General features: G+C 34.9%; 1 protein-coding gene across 1 annotated transcript in view; it reads left to right on the forward strand.

The window, feature by feature from the left end:
- The window catches only part of AP2M1_2 (AP-2 complex subunit mu), a 114,409-nt gene extending 101,990 nt beyond the window's left edge, over positions 1-12,419 (forward strand). The window contains exons 23-24 of the mRNA XM_051212611.1: positions 6,969-7,063; positions 9,308-12,419. The gene's annotated coding sequence lies outside the window, so the exon portion shown is untranslated. The remainder of the gene's footprint in view (positions 1-6,968; positions 7,064-9,307) is intronic.
- Positions 12,420-12,932: the final 513 nt, after the last annotated feature.

Consider the following 12,932-nt stretch of genomic DNA (forward strand, 5'->3'; position numbering starts at 1 on the left):
TCGGTTCAAGTTGCCACATTTCATAAATCAGTACCAACGGATAAAATCAAGAAGATAGATCCCAGAAAAGTAGAAGCAGTAGTAGTGACACATAGGCAATATGATTTTAAATCATTCTTTCCAGTTAATTCATCACACCCAAAGACAAATCTTAGGATGACATGGTTTTTTTCAATCATGGGCTGCTCCATTTCATTCGCTTTAATCTTCCTATACTTAGTTACAAATTTTTGCTGGTAACTATTATCATTCAAATGGCGTTCACTCCTTACCCATTTTATCTTCTGAACATAATTTTCTTATAAGGTTGCAAGTCGTCCTGACCATAGCCGTTTTATAGACAAAAGCTGTTTATGTACTCTCCATGAATCCTTCTGACAAATCGGTTAGTTACGATGTGGAACCTCTACGTATGTATATTGGTTCAATTTTCCATGTCCCATTAGCACACCGAGATGAAGTTGTCAAACCAAATCCCGGAATAGTTGTGATAGTAACAGCATCAGTGGTAACAGGAAAGATTAGGTATCGAACATACGGCTCGAAAAGAAAGTATAAATTAGCGAAATAAAAACAAGAAAAGCTATGAGGAATTTTGAATATCAGGATTCGGGGGACGACAAAGAATGGATACATATATACTATTTCAAACAATTTAAAACTAAATCATTCAAAATTTCTAGCAATTGGTTACGACAATGACGTGGATCTCAACCAGATGGTCTATACCTATTAAGATGACTAAATCTAATTGTCAGTGACTCAGGTATTGCTTACTCTGTAGTCCCCAAATACGCTATCGATAAGTTATTAGTAGATATCACTGCTATTTCCACAGATTTTGGATATCAATACCAACCTACCTCGGAGTGGGTATCATTTTCACGGTTGATTAGCTCCTCTAGTCGTTCCCGAAATATATACCACAAATTTTTTCATCATTCAATTGGATTCTAAAGGGTTTCCTTGCTGTGGCTTTTTTGCGCTCTTTAACATGCCGACAAATTTGTTCTCGAACTGGAAAATGATCCGAGTCTAAATATGTGCTCCAGAATGAGCGATAGTGTTCTATTGAGCCCTTCCAACAATGGCTAATGGCAATGTGATCCATTTGAGTCTTGGTTAGTCGATTATGGAGGTCATCACATCAGAAACATACTTCTCTACAGTCAGTAGTATAACTTCGCCCTCGGGCCTTAAGTTGTTGCTTTTAGACGTACCGTTCTCCAACCGACCTGCCTGGTGTAGTAGGACTTAAAAGAACATGTGTTCCAACCAATATAACCCGGTTGAGTTACCATGATAGGTAAACCCGACGATCACGTAAAAGTAGCAGCTACGGTCGGGCCTTCCGACAAACTCATCTTTTCAATCAGGCAAGTTAATCACGTTTAATACCAAGATCTAGAGTTTGTTTGTTATTATTTTATTTTATTTTAACACATAGATATTGGTACAAGGAGGCACCAAATACATATGCGCCACACAAATCTCATTTGATATGTGTGAGGGCTGTGATACTGCCCGGGTGCCCAGACCGAACCAGGTGGTTTCCTTAGGGGTCACACCCAGAGCCTTCGACCCAAAGGTCTGATTCATAAGGCAGTGGAGCAAGTCAGGAGACGCAGTCCCATGGTAGCCGGTGACCAACGATTGGTTCATACGCCATTTGTTCCTTCAGGCTACTGGAGCCTATGTGTAGGATTGGTTTGGAATGAGGGTTTTCCAACTCCCCTAGGTGGACTCTCCATATCCACTAACCCGGTTAAAGCATCGGACATTCGCTTTTCGTCCTCTCAATTTCGTAAACAATACCGCTGCCACGAGAAGGCAATGAGTAGGACTTCCCTGGCAGAAGCTATATACGCGTGACCGTGTGAGAGCATTTGGAGAGGGAGAGTGAACTCTCCCCACTCTCGGCCGTACCAAGGCATTCGGGGGCTTGTTTGTTGCAGTTTATTGTGTGTGTATGTGTGTGATCAAAGATTACTACATTGATCAGAATTTTTATATACCAATCTAAGGAAAAGTATACTTCTCATCAATATGTTCTATTCTATTTTGTTAATAATTCAAAACATGTGACCAGTACGTAGAATTTCCGGTAACTACACGAACTGTGGTCATATAGATTTTGTTTTACAAAATTTCGAGGTACATTCATCTTATCTCCTAAAATATTCCGTTTCTACTGTTCAAAACATTCCTGTAAATCTCCAAAATTCGACTTCCTTTAGTGTTATACCCTGTGATTTCAAGCTTTATAGGGTCCATAAATGTTTTGCTGGAACTATGTGCACTGATGATTTTTACCGAATTTATCTCATTAGTAATCATTTGAGCAGTGAATCGGTAATCAAAGAGGACATAGGAGACCTCATGCATATATTGTTTTCAACAACAAAAAACAAGAAGCTGGGCAGTTGTCTTACAGTACAACTGTAAAATGTGACCTTTAAGAATAATAGATATTTGTAGGTTACTAGTATTTAATATTAAATATCTTCCAAATATCAATCACGTATGTTGGAATCATCAAGGGAATAATATTGAGGTTAGATAAATGGTATTAGGCGAATAACAGGAATTGGATGGCTAAATAATGGAACTTCATCGACTAAAGTGGTTGAGACATGTATTACTTATGCTCAACTGCTCACTTTCTGCAACATACGATATCGCCTGAAGTAGTATTAAGTTAGAAGAAAGCTATGTGCAACAGAACGAAGACATATCATCAGTCCATGGAGTCATTGACTTGTTCTAAATTACGATGGTAGATGAAGACTACTTGAGAGGAGTCCGTTCAATAAACGCAATTAGTGGTTGGTGACGTTGGGTGATATGGATCAGAGTTAGTTATAGTAGTGGTGATTCATTCACTTTTTGTCTTCTGTTAGATCTTGTGTTTCTGGTTTTTTTTCTGTCTTTGATTCTACTGATTTATTGATTGTTCTTGAATCAAATTTTCTATACCCTTCGACAATAAAGGAACTTAATGGGTTTCCGTGTTATTCCGTTTACTTTGATATTCATCTTAATAATTTAATGTCCTTATGTTGATTGATGTATCACAATGATGACTGAAGAATTGGTCGCTTCCGAAATCACTTTATAGAATACATATATTCTTATTCATAGAATTGATAAGTTACTGGATTATCATATACATTTACTCCGTTTATCATAAGCTTTCTTTCAAATGATCAACTACTATTATACCGCCAATCAATTATTTACAGTTTGCCCTATTCATAGCCACTTTTGGCTTATTTGTTTATAGTTGTGAATTTTTAGTTTATGGAGTGTTATAGTTCAGTATGCTTGCATACATATATCCATTTATAATCATTTATTTATTTGAACACATAAATATTGGTACAAAGAGGCACCGAATACACATGTGCCATACAAGTCACTTGATTTGTATGTGAGCTGTGATACTACCCGGGTGCCCAGACTGAAGCAGTTGGTTTTCTTAGGGAGCCACACTCGGAGCCTTTGACCTAAAGATTTGATCCACAAGACAGTGGATCAACGTCAGGAGATGCAGTTTCATGGTAGTCGGTGACCAATAATTGGTTCATACGCCATTTTTCCCTCAGGATACTGGAGCCTATGTGCACCATTGGTTTGGAATCAGGGTTTTCCAACTCATATCCTCTATATCCACAAACCCGGTTAAAGTGCCGGACATTCACCTTGCCGTCAGAAGGCAGTGGGTAGGACTTCCCTGACATTCGCTGTATACGCGTGGCTATATGAGAGTATTTCGAGAGGGAGATCTGACTCTCCCTATCGTCGGCCATACCAGAGCATTTGGAGGCATACAGACCCATTTGTGTTTTGAATCAATATAGTAGAACCTGACTTGTGACTTGTCTTTAGATTCAAGGCAGAAGATTGAGACAAAGTTTACAAATAATAGGCCCATAGAAATATAGCCTGCGTTGGCTCAAAGTTAACCATGCCGGTTAGAGTGTATAATTGTTCAAGTCTAGTTTGTAGACTGAATAATATACGAAATTCTATTTGGTAAATTTAGCACATCATATCGACTGGCGTCCTAAATCATATAATTGATGTATGAATTATGGTAATCTGATCTGAAATACATATATATTTGAGACTCTATGTTGTATATAACTAAGTGATTGAATTAAACAATCTTGTTCTTAGTAAAGATCATCATTTCTAATTATGATTCCATCCAACAACAACAACAACAAAAATTAACACTTAGTATTTACAACAAATACTTTTGTAAGCAAATGTGGATAGTGGCTAGCAATGGAATCTAGGACGCGCATTTCGTCTTATTTAGTACTCTTCAGCTGGATGTACCCGCATCTCATAGTTGATGTCCACTCCGGCACTTGAACCCAGTACCGTTCGCTCCAAATGCCATCGCATTATCCACTTAGCTACTGAGTCCTGATAGCCATCTGCTTTTGTATTATCCTTTCATAATTCATTTACATTATTGTTAACTTATCTATATTATTGTATTGATATTGGTATTATTCAATTAAAGATTTATCTGAATCCTTACATAGATATGTAGATACATACACAATTGAAATTTAAAACAAATAACTCTTAATACATGTGATATCACTTTTGTTGTTGTTGTCGACATTAGTGTTTAGTCATTGTTACCATTGACAACTATTAAACACTATATTATTTGGCTTTCTAATACAAACATATCATTGAAGAACTCTCAATTCTATTATAACTCATAAAATTCGGTATAGAAAATAAAGGGAGAAATATTTACTCTAAAGAGGGACAGTAGGAGAGAGAGAGAGAGAGAGAGAGAAAGGGAGGGAGGGAGAAAGTTTAAAATGTAACCTCTTTTAAAATTGGCAACAATAGATCTATCAATTGTTCAATGTATATATATGGTAGTTTGTTTCCTGAAATGACCTATATGTTGTAATCTGTTTTTGTATTGTTGTTGTTTGTTTGAATGTGATCTTTTAAAATGGGTAAAAATCGATATATACATGGTTATATGATTGTCTGTAACCAATGTGATTACTGTTCAATAGAAAAGATTTATGAAGATAATATGGTCTGTCTTGTTTTTTCCCTTTCACATTCAATCCTTATTACATAACATATATATTTGTGTTCTTTTTTTACAGTTTTTCAGCCAATATATGTTTGTATCAGAAGTGGTTTTTGTGGATATTATAGTTATTTCAGTAGTTGAGATCATGAGTCAGTTGATGTTAGATCACTATAGAAAACCTGGAAGCACTGAACGGCCGTTGCGTTTCATTGTGGCACTCCTCAGCAGTGCTATAATAGTCTACAAAAACCCCTTCTGATATTAATCAACATATGCTGATTATTGACTGGCTTCATGAGGTATATCCCGGTGTTCTACTGAAAAGCAGTGAGCAGTGGAGTTCAATCGGGTCTCTTATGAGGTAGAAACTCACTGAAGACAATAGTGGATGTGTTGCCCAATTTCGTGGATTAGTTGAAGTTAGACATTAACACCGTTGAATGCCAGCTCAATCGTCTAGAGATTAAGCGTTCGCGCGCGACACCGATAAGTCCTGAGTTCGAATCTCACGAGGCAGGATCGTGAATGCACATTTCTGAGAAGTACCACAATAGTACGAAACTGCTGTCCAGTACTTCCAGGTTTTCCATGGTGACTCATGATCTCAACTATTGAAGTATATTTTTATTCTTCTTTTTCTTTCTGATCGATTTTATTCACTGAGTATTCTCTGCATGTGTGTGTATGTTTGTGTTTATCTGTTATTATTGATGACATTGTATTCTAATCACTTTGAAGCTTACATTACAAAATGATTCTAGCTAGATAATACAAGACTTCTCCATAATGCTCATTTACAATTCTAACAGAGATCAAACCTAGGACCTTCAGTTCTCCACGTCACCATCTAATCTTTTACAATTCTGATTCCAACTTATTGACAATATCGGACGAGCGTCATCCAATGTTGTTGAACTTCACTGAAATTTTTAGGAATCATCCCTTGAAATTAGTCACTGGTAAACTTATATTGAGCTTTAACATTTGACTAAAAGTTGATGGTAAGTGTTCAAAGTGAAATGGCATGAATTAATAAATCGTTCAGTAAAATCAATGAAGTATTGGATAATTGTTTCATCTAATTTTTAAGATTTTTTAATCAATAAAGAAAGATTAATGATGATAACTAGACTAGATCTCTTTTTTTCTATTTTATTATTATGATTATTATCTATGAGAATTCAATATCAGCTAAACGTGAATATTGTTATGATATTGGTCACTTCTTATTGACCAGTCAACTGTAAGTATCCCAATTCTATAGGATATTAGTCGTCATATAAATATTTCAGTGATGATGTCTCAAACTAGGGAAGTTGTGATGATAATGCAAGTTCCAATTTCACAAATAGTATCAGTTTCCTAAAGGACTGTTAGGTACTCCTTGTTGACAAGCCGTTAACTATTCAAAGATGTAGATTAATCGAAGTTTCCTACCAACTAATTCTAACCACTTAACTAACATCTATCATGTTTATGTTAAATGATTGTTCACTTATATGAAAATACTGAAAAGTTTTATTTGGTCATTGTTTTGTTACCTCATACATACATACTCACATACATACACCTACACACACACACACACACACACACACAATTGCTCACATCCACCCACTCACTCGCTCGTTTTCATCCCTTTAATTTTTGTCTACTATTGGCATCATATTTTTAATCTCTTTTCATAATTCATTAATATGTCAGTTGGGTTTTTTTTTAATTATACATAGAGATCAATATTTTCTAAAGAGAAAATCTATAAAAGGTGTTTTCTCTATTTCCTTTTCTCTTCTCTTCTCTTCTCTTGTACTTTTATTTTCATTTATTTTGCTCTTTTTTTTTTACTTTTTTTTCTCTCATTAATCCTATGAATTCGGGAAATCATTGAAAGAATGAATGGAATCTTGTGGTGAGTTTAATTACTCAAGGCAATCGAATGGTGTATATGCGTCATTTTCCAATGCATAAATCACGTTTAAATGAAATGTAAGTTAAAAATGAAGTACTTCTTCTGATTTTTTTGCCCTGTTTACTTTTAAATTTACAGTCAGTCAGTTAGCTACAACATAGGATCGGGCATATATATGCATCGGTACAAGTTGCCATACCTCACCACATTAGCACAACAAGATGAACACCGAATTCATAAAAGTAGTTTATTCAATGGTGGTAATATATAAAGGAAAGATTGCATATAAGGATATAGTACAGGAAGAAAAAATTAATTCGTAGAAAGAAAGATGTAAAGCAATTTTAATCTCATAGTTTAAGGGAGGATACAGAATGTATGCACCTACGCCATTGTGATGGATTTTGAGCCATGTCACACAGAGTCTCCAACCATTGGTTATGACAGTCATGCGGACCCCAACCAGGTAGTCTGCATCGACCAACATGGATCAGACCAGAAGTTAATGACTTCAAGCACTGATGCCCCTAACTTTCTTCCAGCCGTCTCCAACACTAGTGAGCATTGTGCGTCGTGGTAGTCGGTGTTCAGTCATACGTAACACGTCTCATGTAAATTATTATTTTCTAATTGACAAGAGTACTTGATAAGTCACACGTAATAAGTATTGAATATTAAACATGATCACCATAGGTTGTGAATGAATAATTGACTTTTGAAAATAAAATTGGTGGTGACTGGATTCAAATTGTTTCTTTACAACACGAAGCGTGCGTGTTCAGTATTTGGAACCACTTGAAAGTAAGCTTACAACTGGGGTTTACATAATATATGCATATAACTAATATCTTGAGAAGAATGTGTATGACATGTGTTAAACTACTGACTGCCTTGGTGTAAAATAGTAGTTGAGACAGGAATGTGTTTGAGTGGGACTAGATTAGGGGTAGATTGCGACGTGGCATCAGTCCATAATTTGTATCCTTCGGGTGTATAATGCTAAGTTAGGACACTCAGGTTAATCGTAATATATGATTGTAAAGGTTTAGTGATAAGAGCACTGATTATTGGTATGTAGATTATTCAGATCATCAGATAACAATTTCATTTGTTTAAGGTTAAGTATATTAACTTAACACTTCCGTTCAAGTAACTGAATAATTGATTATTTAACCGACATAATTCAATACATTGAAAGGATAAATTATTTCATCCTTACAACCGGTGAGTTCAGTTTCAGGTGAACTGAGCCACTTATCATCAAGTGCTTAAATTGTCTCGATTTATCCACCCTGTCAATGGTAAAAGTGATCGTTAACCACAGTAGAATACAAGTGTTCAATAAAATGGAAATGGCATTGCAAATACATGAGTGACAACCTCTCTAACTATAGTACATAGAGATAAGTATTCGAATTCCATTTGTGATTTTAGTTCCTTCAAGGCTACATATCCTCCTTGTTGATGAATGTCGATCAACACGATATCTACTTCTAGGACAACTCCTCATCGTTCACATCAAATATGTTCAGGCGCTTTCTAATGGTTTCATGCAACTAAGCAACTTTTGTTCACGATATACTTTTACTTATAACTGTGATGAGTACCTAAGTTTCCTTTGTACTTTGATTAAAATATTTATTTGAGGATTACTTTAATTTGAAGAATTTCTTATCATGAATTGATGATACTGGTTAGAGAATTATTGAAAAACAACTTGACACAGTTGTTTTAATGATCAAGGATTCATGACGAGATCTGAAGGTTCTGGGTTCAATCACTGGCAAGCTATTGGGTGTGTACTAGCGACTAGTTTCAAACTAGGACGAAACAACTTTCCACCATGTCCTATTTCTAAATGATACTTCAGCTCAAATCAATCTATAATGAATAGAACCTACAGGACAACTAGTTTTTCCTATTCTAGTAAAACTTCTCACAAGCACTCATCTACAACGTTTTCAGGGATCACAATCCCATGAAACTACTTTTTTGCATTAAGAGGGTTATATCTTTTTAGACAGATCATTGAGTTGATACCTATATTCCGGATCTATATATTTCAAAGCACATATGCCCAATAAACACTGAATCCCAACTTCAAACCTAAGGTGTATGTATATCCAGCTGTGATTAGCCTTTGAACAAAACGAAACTCATATCCTAGATTCTATTGATAGCCACAAGACGATTGTTCTATAAAAAAACACTATATAATTGTCAAGATTTCCATGCATATTCACACTTACTATCTTTCCTATTTTTATCATCTTTCACCCTCTTTCCATAATTTTTTTTTCATTGATTTTGATCAATTGTAGTTTTATCAATCTTTTGCATTATTCACCGATGGATGGTCATACTGATTTGATGGTCGCTTATGAATCTGATCATATCAAGCCTAATAATGATCATTCTCATGATAACAATGATGATGATGATGATGATGATGATTGTATTCAAGGTCCTACAATACGTTTTGAATTCTAATTCTCAATGACTTTTTTTTCTCAACCTTATAAAATGTTGTATTAATTTGACTATTCTAATGTATGTATATGTACTACTTATGTACTACTTATATGTTACTAATTGTATAGACAGAATGTATAACATTGAAAATAGTATGTGTATATGTGTGTGTATTTAATCTTGATCTCTACAATGAACTTCTGTTTGAACATGTTCATGTGATTTGGATATATGTAATTCTATTCAATGAGTAATAGAGAAGAATAACTCATTTTTTTCCCAGTCAAAACCAATGAAATATACGACAATTCATGTAAGATTTAATAATTGAATTCATAAGTCAATAGAAACTAGATCGCTATGGAAAATCTGAAAGTATTGGACATCCATTTCGTCTAAGTATGGGACTCTTCAGAAGTAGTACGCATCCAATGCTTCCAAGTTTTCCATAGGGATCTAGTTTCAATGAACTCATGAATCCAATTATTAAATTAATATCATATCCACACACAAAAAAAACTCTTCTTTGATTATAATGTGATATTATTGTCTTTGTCTTTGTGTTATTTCATTTCCAATTGAATAGTTTCATTGAATTTGATTATTCTTTGTACCTCTGTCTCTTTGTATGTATGTAGATTTTCATCAATTTAATTACTATGCATTAAACTATCTAATTCAATAGAATCTGTGTGTATTTGTGTCTTGATAACCTTTATATAAATAGAAAGATAAATATAACTCAGTATCGGTTGATATATATATATATATATATAGACGTATCTCAGTCTTAGTTTTAAACTGTTTATACATTTCATGCAATTATTAGATAAATGTGAACGAATTCATTTATATATAATCCAATTCTACACTGCTCCTCCATGAAGGCTAATAGGTGTAAGTAAGATACTACATTGTTTATAATACCTAATTAAATGATCAATTAATCATGTACAAGGAGGCATCAAATAGATATGCGCCAAACTTTGTCATTCGATTTGTGTGAAGGCTGGGACACTGTCCGGGTGCTCAAACCGAAGCAGGTGGTTTTCTTAGAGGGCCACATCCAGAGCCTTCGACCTAAAGGTCTGATTCATAAGGCAGTGGAGCAAGTCAGGAGACGCAGTCCCATGGTAGCCGGTGACCAACGATTGGTTCATACGCCATTTGTTCCTTCAGGCTACTGGAGCCCATGTGTAGGATTGGTTTGGAGTGAGGATTTTCCAACTCCTCTAGGTGTACTCCATGTCCACCAACCTGATTAAAGCGCCGGACATTCGGTTTCCGTCCTCTTACTTTCATAAACAACAGTAATGGTGCGAGAAGTCAGTCAGTAGGACTTCGCTGACATGGGCTGTATGCACGTGGCCGTATGAGAGCACTTTTAGAGAGAGAGAGAGATGACTCTTCCCACTCTTGGCCCTACCAGAGCATTCGGGGGCTGAATTGCCCACAGCACGTTATTGACAAGGATGATGATGATACTTCAAGTTGTTGACAAGCCCGTTCTTAATAGTTAATAGTGGAATTCCTTTTTTGTTTTGTTTGTTTTCAATATCTACCATATGACTAAAGAAGTTTTCTATCATCAATAATTATGATTGTACACATGAGATACAACATTGTTACAGTGATCTCCTTACATAATATCATCCAATTGTTTTCTGGATATGTTTAGTTTTTTTTCCCATTTCCAATTTCTATTCAATGATATTCAACTTAATGATTCTATTAAAACTTTGATTTGTCATTTAAACTATAATTTAAATAGTCAAGTGAAACTGAAACATTTAAACAATAGTTCAGATGACTACAGTTTACATATTAGCACAATAAGATCAATTTGGTTCTTTTTTTTTCTTCTTGTCGAATTGTTTCTCTTTCATAAACTTGTTTACTTGATCTATTCAGTTATTTTGTAATGTTGTTTCGACTTTTTAATGATAATTATCATATCTTAGTAAAGATTAGGTTATGGGTAACTTTTGAGACCTATTAATGGACTAATATTAGCTATACATTCTTATGGTATAACTATTCAGTAATTAATTTGTGTATATTGATATTCCTCTTATTATAAGCTTCGTTTTGACCTATAGACTATTATGATACGATTTACTGTTCTTAAGTTATGTTCAGTTTATTGACTACTGCCTCCCACGTTCACAGCCGCTTTTTGGCTTGATCTTGTATAAATGTTATTTCCCATGTTATGGTACGATGTGGTCTGTTTGGCTTGTTTATAAACCAAGTATGTTTGAAATAAATGATTTGCATAGTGGAAGCTGTTATTGGTGTTCTGGACTCAACTGAACGGGTTAGGTGAGTAAAGGACCAATAATGACTACCAGGCTGCTTATACTGGTCGAATATCATTGGTATAACACAGTACAAGAGTGAATAAGTGGTATTTCGATTGGCGAATACATTATGCGATAAATAACACAACAAATTGGCGACGGGGATAGGGTTCGAACCCACGCGGGGAAACCCTAAAAGATTAGCATCATTTGTACTTGTTTCCTAAGGAATATACATTTATGTATGTATGAAATGATAATTTATGTTTTCTGATTGTAATTGAAATCTCTTTTAAAACAGGAAATTATTTAATTCCAATGGGGAATAAGTAACATATAAGTATATCAAATATTGTGGTTTGTTTCGTAAAATTAACTCATAAATTGGATTGAAGTTAACAATTGTAAATAGAGTGGATTCTGAGTCAATAAACTAAATGTAAAGCATTCATGGCATGAAATCTAAGAAGTGAGAGTGCCTTATTACAAAACAAAACGTTGGATGCTGGCTCAATAGTGTAGAGATTTAAGCATTCGCGCTCAAAACCCATAGGTCCTACGTTTGGATGCCACGAATAGGATCGTGAATGCGCACTGCTGAAGAGTACTATACTAGAATGAAATAACTGTCCAGTGCTTCCACGTTTTTCATGTTGGTCTAGTTTTAATTGATTCATGAATTCAACTATTAAAAAGAAAAGTTTTTAAACAGCTGTATAATACTTCTTAGCTCTTTAATCGTTCCTCAGTTGAAATCGACCCTTAAAGAAGTTCAAATTCGATTGAGATCGTTTTCTCATTTTTTGACCAATCAAATATCTGATTTATTAACTTGAAGACTAGTTAATTCAACGCTTATCAAAGTTTAAGTTATTTCAACAGTTGAGATCATGAGTCAATTGAAGCTAGACCACCATGGAAAACTTGGAAGCACTAGACGGCTGTTCCACCCTATTGTGGGACTCCTCAGCAGTGCGCATCCACGACCCCGCCTCGCGGGATTCGAACCCAGGGCCTATCAGTGTCGCGCAAGGCGCATCAATTATTTTGATCAAAGCTTTCTTTTTACAATATTTAACTGTAAACCATCAGTATTATTGCGTATGCTTTTTCTCTTCTAATGAATTATAAGAAGAAAGTTGCATGATTATTATCAAAATTATTGTATAGTTAA

Source organism: Schistosoma haematobium, chromosome ZW, assembly GCF_000699445.3.
Source record: "Schistosoma haematobium chromosome ZW, whole genome shotgun sequence".
Lineage (NCBI taxonomy): Eukaryota > Metazoa > Platyhelminthes > Trematoda > Strigeidida > Schistosomatidae > Schistosoma > Schistosoma haematobium.